The following is a 12422-nucleotide window of genomic DNA, read 5'->3' as shown; positions in this document are numbered from 1 at the left end:
TTCTTACGATGCAATGATTTAGTGTCCGATATAATGGCGCTTTCTCTGTGATAAATTACTGGCGTATATTTGCCTTTTTCAACTTCCTATGGTTTTGAGAGGAACATTGGTCTTCCTGTTTGTGGCTAACTAAGCGTTTCAAATCATTTTGTAATTTAGTAATCATTCAACTTTGAATATAGTAATATTGATTACTATTCAAATCCACGCATCGAATCAAAAGGATAAAGAAATCATTATTAGATGTTTAAAAAAAAGATAAGAGGAAGGTGGTTATCGTTGGATATATGTGAAAAACATAGGAGAAAGATTTTTGGCCCTTCATTTAAAAGTCAGTGAGGATTAATAATTAAAGTTTTATCTTTTACGTGGAGTTTTGATTTTTTTGGCATGAATTTTAGTGATAATGGAGACAACAATTATGGAGAAGTTGAGCAGGGCTAATTTTTTCCTATGGAAATCATATATGAATGATATATTGATTTTATGGAGAAGTTGAGCAGGGCTAATTTTTTCCTATGGAAATCATATATGAATGATATATTGATTTTATGGAGAAGTTGAGCAGGGCTAATTTTTCCCTATGGAAATCATATATGAATGATATATTGATTTTAATGGATCAGTATTTTTCGATTGAGGGCACAACAAAGAAACACTCATCAATGATGGATGAAGAGTGGAATAATCTAGATAGAAAGGCGATTGCTAAAATCCGCCAATATCTAGCAAAGAATGTGTATTTCAATGTGTCCGGAGAAAAGACGACAGAAGGATTATGGAAGAAGCTCCATGATCTATATGAGAAGAACATGGCATCAAACAAAGTGTTCTTGATGAAGAAGCTTTATAATCTCAAGATGAAGGAGGGTGCTTCAGTTGTCGAGCACTTGAATGAATTCAATATTATTACTAGTCAACTTGCCTTTGTAAAAATAATTCTAGATAATGAAATTAGAGTTATTTTGTTAATGTGTTCTATGCCAAACAACTGAGAAAATTAAATTGTAGTTATGAGCACTTCAGCACCTGCAAGGACCCTGAAGTTTGATAATGCCAGCAATAGTTTAATGAATGAGGAGTTGTGACGCAAGTCAATTGCAGAAAACCAGGGAGGAGAAGCTCTAGCTCTAGCTAATCGTGGTAGGAGAATTGATCGAGGCCGATAAGGGTGATCAAGATCGAGAGGCCGATTGAAATCAAGGAGGGGCAATATCATCTGCTTTCATTATGGAAAACCAGAGAACATGAAGAAAGAATGTCAAGTCTGGAAGAAGGGACCAAAGGATCATATACCGACCATTGCAAATCACAAGTCATCTAGCACAAATGAAAGTGAGACTACTACTGTAGTCACATATGGTGATGTATTATTTACTGTTTTAGTAGAATATGCATATTTATATACATCTAGCAATAGATTTGACTGGATCCTTGACTTTAGGGCATCTCACCATGTAACCCCATGCAAAGATAGTTTTGTTGCATATAATTTCGATGATTACGGTAGAGTGCATTTGGGGAATAATCATTTTTGCAGTATTGTTGGAGTGGGAGATGTCTAGATCGAGATGAAAGATGGGCAAGTTATATTGTTGAAATGGGCCAGGCATGTACCAGAAATGTGCATGAGTTTGATCTCTATGGGATGGCTAGATGATGAAAGCTATTCAACAAGCTTTGGAAAAGGAGGTTGGAAAATGAGCAAAGGACCATTGGTCATGGCCAGAGGACCCAAGATAGGAACATTATATACATTGAAGGAAATCATAGGAAAATCAGATTTGGCTGCTATCACAAAAGGAGGAAATTCAGTAGATTTGTGGCATAAGCACTTGAGTCACATGAGCGAGAAGGACTTAAAAATCCTTGTTGGTAAAAATTTATTGCCATGTTTGAAATCTTACAATCTTGATCTTTGTGAGCATTGTATATATGGTAGACAAATAAGGGTTTCATTCCTTAGAGGTGGTCATGATAGAAAGAAAAAATTGTTAGAATTGATACACTCAAATGTGTTTGGGCCTGTTAACATCAAGTCATTAGGAGGAGCATCATATTTTGTAACATTTATAGATGACGCGTCCATGACGGTTTGGGCCTACCCTATGAAAAGTAAAAGTGAAGTGTTTGAAATATTTCAAAAATTCCATGTTGTTGTTGAAAGAGAGACTAACAAATTGCTCAAGTGCTTGAGAATAGATAATGGTGGAGAATATTGCTCAAATGCATTCAAGGAATATTATAACAGGTTTGACATAAAGCATGAGAATATTGTGTCCAGTACTCCTCAATAAAATGGCGTCGCAGAAAGGATGAATCACACCACTATGGAGAAAGTGAGGAGTATGTTGTCCAATTCTGGTACGAAAAAGCATTTTTTGGCAGAGGCTGTAAGGACAACTTGCTACCTTATAAATTGATATCCAACTACAGCCTTGGATGGCATCATCCCTAAAGAAGTTGGACTGGTAATTTGAATTATTCTCATTTGAAAATATTTGGATGTGAAGCATTTGTACATATTCCCAAATAAAATAGAACTAATCTAGATGATAAATCTATGAAATGCATTTTTCTAGGATATGCAGATGAATAATTTGGTTATCGTCTATGGGATCCAGTGAAACATAAAATTATTAGAAGCAGAGATGTTATATTTAATGATTCATAAATGTTTAAGAGGACTGTAGGTGAGGTGGAGGTCAAGAAAGTTATTGACAGGTTTGAAGAGCAGCAGGAAAACATCCCACCAATGCAAGAAAATGGACAACAAATTCAAGAGCAGGAAGGACAACAAGTGGAAAATGATGAACACCAAGAAGAAGGAACCTTGCAGGAACCTTTACAGGAGATACAACCTGATAATGCACCACCACAGTTGGTTCACAGATATTCTAGGCCTCATAAGCCTTCACAAAGGTATCCTCCTTCAAACTATATCTTATTAATTGATGAAGGTGAGCCTAATTGTTTTCAAGAAGCTTGTAAAGTTGAGCACAATAAAGAATGGAAGAAAGCAATGGAAGAAGAAATGAACTCTTTGCTGGAAAATAAAACTTGGGAGTTGGTAAAGCTCCCAAAGGGTAGAAAGGATCTACAAAACAAATGGGTTTACATGATTAAGCATGAAGGTGACGAAAAGGAGAGGTATAAAGAAAGGTTGGTGGTGAAAGGATTTGCCCAAAAAGAAGGTATTGACTTCACTGAATCTGTTGTCAAAATGTCATCCATTAGAGTCATTCTTGGTATTATTGTTGTTTTAGAATTAGAATGTGAATAGTTAGATGTAAAAACAACTTTCCTTCATGGTGAATTGGAGGAAGAAACTTATATGGAGCACCCAGAAGGCTTCATAGAAAAAGGCGAAGAAGACCTCATTTTTAAGTTAAATAAAAACCTCTATGGATTGCAACAGGCACCTCGGAAATGGTATAAGAAAATTGATTCATTCATGTTGGAACTTGGTTTTCATGAGTGGAAGTTGACCATTGTATCTATATTAAGAGGTATGATCTAGGAAAGTATCTCATATTATTATTATATGTGGATGACATGTTGATTGTTGGGCATGATAAGAATATGATCAATAGGTTGAAGAAGCATTTGGGTAGCGAATTTGCAATGAAGGATTTGGATCTAGCACAACATTATTGGGCATGAGGATCATGCGTGACCGGAAAAACAAAAATTTGTGGTTGTAACAAGAAAAATATATCAAGAAGGTGCTTGACAAGTTTAATATGAAGGATGCCAAGCTAGTTGGTACACCCCTTGAAGCCTACTTCAAGCTAAGTATTGAGTTATGTCCTAGTGATGACAAGGAGAAGGAAGAAATGAGTAAGATTCATTATGCTTCAACAATTGGCAGCTTGATGTATGCCATGGTATGTACACGACCAAACATTTCATATTCAGTGGGAGTAGTGGGCAGGTTCCTTGCCAATCCAGGAAAACAACATTAGAAAGCAGTAAAATGGATATTGAGGTATCTTAAGGGTACTAGTCATTATTGTTTATGTTTTGGTCATAATGAGACTGTGCTTAAAGGATTTAGAGATGTAGATATGGCTGGAGATATCGACACCAGAAAGTCCACTACATGTTATTTGTACACATTTGCAGGGGCAGTTGTATCTTGGGTGTCAATGTTACAAAGAATATTAGCTCTCTCTACAACAAAGATTCAGTACATAGTTGCAACAAAAGCTTGTAAAGAGATGTTGTGGATGCAAAAATTCCTAGGAGAAATAGGAATAGAGCACGATAAGTATGTGTTATATTGTGATAATAAGAGTTCCATTCACTTGGCGAAAAACCCAACATTTCACTCAAAAACCAAGCACATTGACTCAAGGTATCATTTGATCCAGCATGTGTTGGAGGAAGGACAATTATCCTTGGAAAAGATCCATATAGATAAGAACCCTGTTGATATGCTCACTAAGACTCTACCAAGAAATAAACATGAGTTATGTAGAGGCATGGTAGGACTCAGTGTGACTTGATTCATGATTTTTCATTTGGCTTCAAGTGGGAGAATGTTAAACGTGAGGCCATAATGAAGGCGTCAACGTCATCTTACGCCAAAAGTTATTGCCAACATCATATTCAGCCGTCACTACCCTACCCACACCAAACTTACCACACCACCCATTGATTTTTGGATTTTCACTATGCAATGATCTGAATCACATGCAAAAAAATCTAGATCCTCCTTCTTTATCTATAAATTTGTATTTTCCTCTGCCTTAGTCATCCAAGCAAAGGCACACCCTTCTAGTAATGAAAAATCTTGTGTTATGTGTTCTTCATTCTTATCTTGTGTTCTCCATGTGTGCTATAAATCTTATGTTATGTGTTCTTCATTCTTATCTTGTGTTCTCCATTTGTGCTATAATCTCTGTTTACATCTTTGTTGTTTCCCTGATCAATTTTTTTGCACTTTGGACTCTATCAGTTTATTCTGGATTTAAATAACTATTTACGACCTTTTTCTAGTGGAATTAAAGCCATTGTTTAGTTGAAACAACCCATTTCTTTTATTCTTCTCCTACCGTGAGCAAGTAATTGGATTCTACAAAATTTACAAAGAATGATCTCATTCAAATTCATCAATCGACATTAATAATGAATTGGAAGAGATGGAAAAATTGTGCCCATTTCACACACGCTATTGTTTTCGGGTATCGAGTAGGCAATTACTACTCTTTACCCTTGAAAATCTATGTTGTTGAGTTGCTTTTTCGAATTGTTTAATTACCATTCCCGAGCCTTGAAATTGTTGCGCTGCTTCCTCGAATTCCAATGCCAACATACTCTTAAACTTAAATCTTCGATTTTGCACCGGATTTGTTTCAATATAATCAGCAATTTTTTAAATATAGGTGCATATTTCATATGCGGAATGATCAAGATTTGAACTTAACGTCTTTATGTAATAATAATCTCTATTGCAGTGGCTCTATATGACGCACTTGAAAAAGTGAAAGCAGGTAGGCTTGTTGTAATGGTCTATGTAGATATCAAATAAGTTTGTTTGATGTTATTTTTTGAATGGTATAAATGCATTTGGAGATGGCCTTTTCTCCAATCGGAAATAGTGATATTTTCTTATATGGAATGAATAACATCATTTTCAGTAATACTTTTTTCTTTTTCTTTTTCTTTCTTTTCTTTTCTTTTTTGTTTTTTTTTTGTTTTTTTCATTCAGCACAAAAAAAGCTATATTTCTATTAAATTCCATATTGCGGAAAAATATTATATTATAAGACTATATGGTGATCACAAGATAAAGCTAAATTTACAAATCATAAGACTATATGGTGATCCCAAGATAGAGCTGAATTTGCAAATCAAACCAAAACTAGAGGGTGATCTCATAAACCCGAGACTACAGGCCTTCATCAAAATGTACAGTAAGCTCAGCATCAGATTAAGACAAAATATGGGGCATCAACAAATAAGCATGGCTGAATATTGATGAAAAAAACACCCGAAAAAAAAAAAAAGTAATTCTAATTTGTGGGGGCCAGATGCATACCAGATTGACGGCGAGGAGAAAAGAGAGTTATGTACCCGGCATGATAAATTCCTGAATCTGGAAAGATTTGTTGTCCACTGAGATACTCATCATCCAGACTTCATGTTGAGATGAAAGTCCTTTCTTCGATAGAGCATCCGCCACCTTGTTTTTTCTCTATCAACATGGCCTAATAGAGTAATCCTTTCTGTAGTTCAATATTGCCTCAATCTTGTTCAGCCATCCCGATAAGTTGATGTTTTTTATGACATGATTAGACCGAACATGATCAATAATCACTTTTGAATCCCCAAAAATTTGCAGCTCTTGAATGTTGAGAAAATCACAGAAGGATAGAAGGCCAGTTAGTGCCATAACCTCCGCTTTATTATTGGATCCAACACCACCATTCCAATAAATTTCAATCTGCTGCCCTTCTACAGGAATGATATAAACACCACATGCACAGAATCCATGTTGAGCCGCCCCATCAAAATAGGCTCGCGGGACACCTGTGGGATCCATTGATAGAGCCTTCCTCCCACTTCTATCCCGATTATGTTTGGAAAGATTTAGTGCGTTGTACAGATAGAGGATTGATTCAAAAACTGTATAATGATTTTCCATTTTTGAGTTAAATATAGCCGCATTCTGCCATTTCCAAATGGCCCATATAGACAGCAAAGGTATGGGCCTCCAGACAATATTCATGTCGCCCCACCATATAAATGCTTCTAATATGGAGGGGAAAGTGATTCTGTTGAGGCCGAAGTGGGCAGCCAAATTCTGCCATATCAACTGTGATTGGGGACAGAGAAGAAAAATATGTAGGTTGTTCTCTATATTTGATCTGCAAAGGGGACAAATGGCGGGCCCACTCCAATTCCTTTTTTGGAGATTTTCCCATGTAAGATTCTTGTTGTGGAAGACTAACCAAGCAAATAATATGATCTTAAGGGGGCAACCTGTTTTCCATAATGAGAGTGGGAAAATGTGAGTCATCTGTTCGGATTCTGAAAGAAGGAGAAGTTGATAGATGTGCCTAACATATACAAAAGATCTTCCACCAAGCCCCTTCCATATAAGGATGTCCTCATCCGCAGTACGAAATATACCTCTGTCCCTCATAGCCGATGTGGTCAGGTTCCATTGGAGTCCCAGAGCATCATTAAGGCCCAATTCACATGCCGACTTCCATATAGGAATGGCACCCTCCCACTTGCGAATGGCCTTGTCCCAGTAAATAATCCCCTATTGTGCAATGCCCCAAGTAACTGATGAGAAATGGGAATTGTCCCTCCCCCTCCTGCAATGGTGTCCAGACCAATAATTATTTTTTTCCCGGACTGGAATTTCCATATCAAGTTTTGAAGGATATGTGTATACTATTGGATTTGTCTTTGTTAATTTATATTATTTTGGATTTTGAATACAATATTTACACGTTATAATTATGATCATTTTTATTTTTATTTTTTTATACATAAAAATTAAATTTTAAAAAGTGAAAAATGGTTCAGATGAGTATATTAACTATTTTTGGCATAAATTTATATTAATTTAAGATTGATAAAAAATCCAAGGTAATCAGATCTCAAGATACAAACTTTTTTTATGTTTAAAACTTTAACAATTGATCTCACTCTATAAATAGTAGATACATAATTAATATAAATTTATGTTATTTTCTATAATATTATTTATATTATATATAAATTTAAATATTTTTATTTTTATTTATACAATATCTATAATGTTTTAAATTAAGTTTTTTAATGTGACATCCATAACAAAAATTGTATGTACGATTATTCTAAATATTAAATATTTACATGTTTATTAACTAAATTTGAAAATAAAGTTTTCAAATAATATAATTAAGATTATTATTATTTAAATTTATTTTAATGTAATATGTATATTATGGTTTTTTTTGCGTTTGTGCGCCTTTAATGTATCTTTTGCTTGATTTTATTTATAACACCAATAGCCTGGTGTGATTGTTCTAAAAGTTCCTCTCCATCCATGCATAATCTTCCATTCACATGCATGGATGGGGTTTGTCAAAAAAATATAGATTTTCCATACAAATATATACAAATAATATATTAAAATGAACAAATATAGTAAAATAAAAAATAAAAAAATTATCTACAAATAGAGTTATGCAATCATCAATTATTTTGCTATTTTAATTGTAATTTTTAGTAATATAAAATTGTATGTCTTTATTGTTTTTACTCTAATTTAACTATATTTAAACTAAGTATGAGTGGCTACATTGTAACCCTTGTTCAAATGTGGGATCTAGTTCATATCTTTCAAAGTTAAATGATTAAACTAAGTCACATGAATGATAGTTATGTTGCTTGTTATTAAGAGATGTTCATTCTTCAATCCAGTATGAGGGGATGTATAAGTGTGTCCATGCTCAACTTAGAGTTGATATGTGTCCCTTATAAAAAAAATACTTTAAATGAAAAAACATTGTGAGCTATAATAAAAACATAAATAATTATAACATAGTTTTATAGGTTAAATAATATAATTTTAGATAAATAAATAATTCAATATAGAACTTAAATAAAATATTTGATGTTTATTTTGGTAAAATATTTCAATGGTTTAAAAGAAAAAATAATTATACGTTACTTAATAATAATATAAAAATGTGTAACTGGTTCAATTTTTAATATAGAATATTATTAATAATAAATTGTTCAAAAATTCAATTTAAACAATGAAAAATTAGGCATGGTTTATATATAGAGAGGGGTAAAACCACTATAGATCTCTCTTAATCACGAAATTATCAAGCACTAAAAGAGATTAAATCTCTTGGGGTGTAAATCTTTTTCAAGTTCTGTATTTAAAAAAAAAAACTTGCATATAATGAAATTTGATCCCTATCCGTAATTAAAATAAATTTTACTAACATCTTTACATTCACTTATAATTACAAACATATCCATATAAATAAATGTATGGATCTTACCTTTGATATAACTATTTTATTTGTATGTATCTTACTTTTGAAATAACTATTAATTTGGTGTTTAGGAGGCTTATTCTACAACCCAGTATGAGGGGATGTGTAAGTTTGTGTGTTCGTCCATGCCTCTTTAAAATAAAAATAAAAAATAAAAAGTATGCTCTAAATAGAAAAATAATGTGCGCTATAATAAAAAATAAAAATAAAAATGTTGTAAAATAATTAGAAGTAAAAAGAATGTCTAAATTAGATGTTTAAATCTTATACTTTTCAAAAATATTTCAACAAAAGATTTAAATAAAATATTTGAAGATCTATATTAACTAATTTATGTCAATATCAGCGTCATATATATCTATATATAAAATACAATCTGTAATTTTCCGCCCTTGTCCACATAACGACAATCATTTATTTAGATCTTTATATTCTCTTAATATAATCTATGATGATTTTCTCTCTGAAAAAATATATATATATATAAAAGAAGAAAAAATATTTTTTTTATGATTAAAAAGTTTATTTAGTTTTATATATACTCTATTTAACATTAAAAAATATAATTTAAATAATAAAAATAACACATTATATTTGAAATTCTTTTAACGACAACAAAATTAACCTTTCTAAACTCATATTAAATTCATACTTAAAATAAATTTATACTAGTAAATAAATTACTGTATAAATCATTAAAAAAAACAATGTCAATATAAACTTCGAAGCCAAATACATTGCAATGGATTATGTGGATTATTTTTAAATAAATGCAAGTGTCCTCTATTCATACGTATTAATAAAAAATATCCCATTACCACTAAGTTATATCATCACATAAATAGCATATTCGAGGAGAGCACCTTTACCCCTATAATTGGAAACTATATTTGGAGCCCGTCACATACTAACCATAGTACATGCGTCCTTGAAAAGCTATGGGAACATCTTGCATTGTTGTACATGAAAGAGAAGTTATCCAAGATACATGGATGGTTTTGTATGGGTTTGTATTATTTTGTATCAATGAGAAATTATTTATAAAAGAGAAATTAATTTATATATTGAGTGAGTTTAATAGTTAAGAGCATATGTTTTTTTTTTAAATTATAGGTTCAAAACTAAAAAAAATAAAATATATATATATATTTGTAAATTTAATAGTCAACTCATTTTATATACCATGTAAACCATAAAAAATTAAAATTATTAAAAAAAAAATTAACTTCTAATAATATTTTCATATTTTATTTTAAATTTTTTTAAAATTTAAATATTTCAACATGGATGGAAACACATATGAATTAATACACAATTTTACGATTTTATAATTAAAAAAATAGCAACTCAATAAATAAAAAAATTTAACTTTATAAAAAGGAAAAAAGATGTCGACAATTGCATTAAATATATTAGAGTTAAAATTTTAAAAGAAATTAACACATAAATTAGTTATACACACTCTTTTGTCACATAATTTATCAATATTTAGTTTCCCAAACATACAGATAAACAATTAAGGCAAGTGCAGGTTTTAAGTGATTGGGCCAATTAGTATTTATACCAACATCTAGAACCAAAAGCTTATAAGCTATGTGCATTATAACTTCAAGCATCCATGATTGACATCGAAACAATTATTACAAAATTAGTATGGAGTCTTTGTCATGCCACTAATAAATTGAAATTACCAACTACACAAAATAACAGGAAAAATGATTCCACAATTATGAGTAAAGCATCTCTGGAATAAAATATAAAAAAAACCTTCAATTTGATGGTTACTCCCTCTTTCCAAGAGGAACTTGTTACTTTTTGTGAAGATATATTCAAAAAAAATCTATGTTTTACAAATCAAAGGCCTGTGAATATATCTATATAAAATTAATGATAAGGAATAAATATAAAACTCTTAATTCTATTTAAGTGGAAGATTTTCCAAAGATCTATAAATTGAAGTTATAAATTATAACATTACATTTGTTGCCACTCAATTCTAGTCAAGTGCATTTTCATTTGTTATTATTGTGAAGATAAGTTTATGGTTCCAATGTAATATAATATAAGTTAATATAAGTTATGTGAAGAATACACTTTAAAAAAAGATCACAATAAGTTTATGGTTCCAATGTAATATAATATAAGTTAATATAAGTTATGTGAAGAATACACTTTAAAAAAAGATGTAAAATGTAAGTATCATAAATTATAAACGATTAAAAATTCAGAAAGAAAGTAAAGTTGTGATTATAATGTTACTTTTCAATGGTTCCTGATGGGGATGTTAATGGAATTAAGTTGTGATTATAATGTTATTTTTCAATGATTTTCCATGGAGCGTTAATGGAATTAATGAGAATTTCTTGGGGAATGTGTTCAACACTTTTGGATGTGATGGTCATTTAGGTTAAGGGGGCGTAGCAAGCCCCCAACATGTATGCACATGCAAGTCTCCAAATGGCTCTCAGAAGTTTTAAATACTCCCACGTGATGGAGTTCTGGGCATTTAGTAGAGGGGTGAGGGGACGAAGGCAAGGTTGAGACCTTTACCTCCAGGTTGGTGCTATGTATCTTGTTTTGTGAAGAGTGGTTTATCTTGCTCTAGTTCAATTCTAATAGTGCAATTGTGAAGCTTTAGCTCTTTGCTTTCTCGTGGAGTAAGTGACGGGAGAGGGTTAACTCTAGATACGGGGTCATTGGCTCGCAGTAAGTGCTCATGGGGCGTGTCGATCTAGAGTGAGAATCACCTGTGACCTATGACGAAGTGTTTCAGTTTGTCTCCCCCCTTTACTCATTTAGTTGTTTATTATTTTGCTCTAGGGTAGGGACTTTGTATTTAGGAATTATATCTCTAAGGTGGGGGGTTTGTGTGCAGTCGTCTTTCCTGGTCTTGGAAGGTTTTAAAACCATTCTATGGTTGTTGGGTGGTGTCTACCCTGAATTTGGAATGTATGAAGTTGTAGTCAATTATCTTGTGCGCCTACCCTGAATTTGGAATGTATTAAGTTGTAGTCAAAACATTGAGAATCAGGGCTTGTGTGTCATCTTCGTCTTGGCTCTTCGGGTGTTTGAGAGCTATGGTGATGGGGTGTGAGGCGTATGATGTGGTTTGTTATGGAACCAGCTCACAAAAAGATAGATCAACGCCTTAGGAATAAGCCTCTTCGAGGGGGAAACCTCCTTTACATTATACAAATGAACAATTCTTGGATGATTCAAATGACAAAACCTCCTTTCTATATATAGGAGTCTACGGGGTCACAATATAACCAAGCCGACCTAACAATAATAATATAAAGGCACAAAAATAGCAATAGAGGGATTCTATGGGGCACAATAATAACAATATGGGGACAATAGGGGCACAATAATAACAATAAGGGATACAACGACAATAGTAATGGGGGATCA

Source organism: Pinus tabuliformis, chromosome 1_1 (genome assembly GCF_031772625.1).
Source record: "Pinus tabuliformis cultivar Carrire ecotype Pingquan chromosome 1_1, CPIR1, whole genome shotgun sequence".
Classification (NCBI taxonomy): Eukaryota; Viridiplantae; Streptophyta; class Pinopsida; order Pinales; family Pinaceae; genus Pinus; species Pinus tabuliformis.
The sequence above is the reverse complement of the archived record's forward strand: the minus strand, read 5'-3'. Positions refer to the sequence as shown.